We start from the raw sequence: 1,620 nt of genomic DNA, 5'->3' as shown, positions 1-1,620 counted from the left end.
CAGATGACTGCTGGCCAAAACAAAAGAAAAAGAAAAAAGAAAAGAAAAGAGGTCAAGTGTTGTCAAGGCATAGTCATAGCCTTGTGCCTGGCTGGTGAGAATGCGAAGGCAGACAGGCACTTTAAAAGACAACCTGGCTCTTTCCAAGCGTTAAGTTCAGAACATAACTTTAGGACCTGGTGATCTACTCTTGTGTGTTTACCAAAGAGAGCGAAAAATACATGTCACATAAGAACTCACATGGCGAGCTGGAGATTAGGCCCAGTTTACGGTGGGCCTAGGAGGGGCTTCACTCTCTTTCAGAGGAATGGAGTGGGATTCCCAGTGTTCACTGGCAAGCATCTGAGAAGTGTGGGGAATGCATCTAAAGGCCGTTCATGTGACTATGGAGAACTGCAAAATTGGATGGTCACCCATCTCATCCCTGTGAAGGTGTCCATTTGGCACTCTGTCCTGTAAGACTTACCTCCCCAGCCAGAAGTGAACAGAACTCACCTTTCTCATCGACAGGATAGACTGGTCCATGAGGGAGGGACCAGCATTCTCAACAGCTATGGCCTCACTCTTTCCCATAGATCTCACTGCTGTGACAGGATCACAGGAACCTGGGCAGCAGAGGCCAAAGGTAGGATCTAGGTCACCAAGGAGAGAGTGGGTGTGGCCAGAATTATGCCAGGGTCTTAGAGGAGTGGTCCTGGGTCCCATGTAGGGTAGAGACTGTTAGATTGAGAGAGAAACAGGCTTCTCCTGGGGCCTTCCTCTAGACTATAAGCAGAATGGGGGGGGGGGGGCGCTAGCGAATACAACCTACACAGAAGCCAGTTTATAGACCTGAGCCCTTGGCTGAAAGGGAACCTGGGACCCTGAGGAAGCACCTGGCTCCACATTGGCCAGTAGGAGCTAGTATATGAGGGTTCTGGACACAATGAGAACATCTTGGAGCCATCAAAAAATACACTCCTGGCAGTGGTGGTGCACATCTTTAATCTCAGCACTTGGGAGGCAGAGACAGGTGGATTTCTGAGTTCGAGGCCAGCCTGGTCTACAGAGTGAGTTCTAGGACAGCCAGGGCTACACAGAGAAACCCTGTCTCGAGAAACCAAAAAAAAAAAAAAAAAAAAAAAAAACCACCATTCCCTAGTGTGGAGGATTCCTCCTTCAGGTACCTAGACAGCACAAAGGCTGAGCCACCAGGTGTCTAGCCAGGAATGAATACAAAAGCAGGAGTGGATACCTGCTGTCTCCCTTAGCTCCTCCTGCCTACATGCCACCACATTCCTACTGCCTTAAAAACCCTACTGGTTACAAGTTTTCACTGCAGAATTGTGCCCCAGAGGCTCTGGAACATTCCCAGGCCCTGTTTGGGAATTTAGATTGTTGTCCCACATACAGAAAGATCAAGTATGTTGGTAAACACCCAGAAACTCACCCTATCCCAAGCCAGATTTCCTTTACCCCTTCTTGAGCTCTGCCTTCACTCCCTTTTGGTGACATGCTGTGGGAAACCTTCCCCCCTCACTGCTGTGTGTGTGTGTGTGTGTGTGTGTGTGTGTGTGTGTGTGTGTGTGTGTATTGGTGCTTCAGTTGGTTCCCTACCTCAGCCTCTAGAGTTTCTTTAGC

This window comes from Mus pahari, chromosome 1 (genome assembly GCF_900095145.1).
Source record: "Mus pahari chromosome 1, PAHARI_EIJ_v1.1, whole genome shotgun sequence".
In the NCBI taxonomy this organism is placed as follows: Eukaryota; Metazoa; Chordata; class Mammalia; order Rodentia; family Muridae; genus Mus; species Mus pahari.
Note: the sequence above shows the minus strand (reverse complement) of the source record.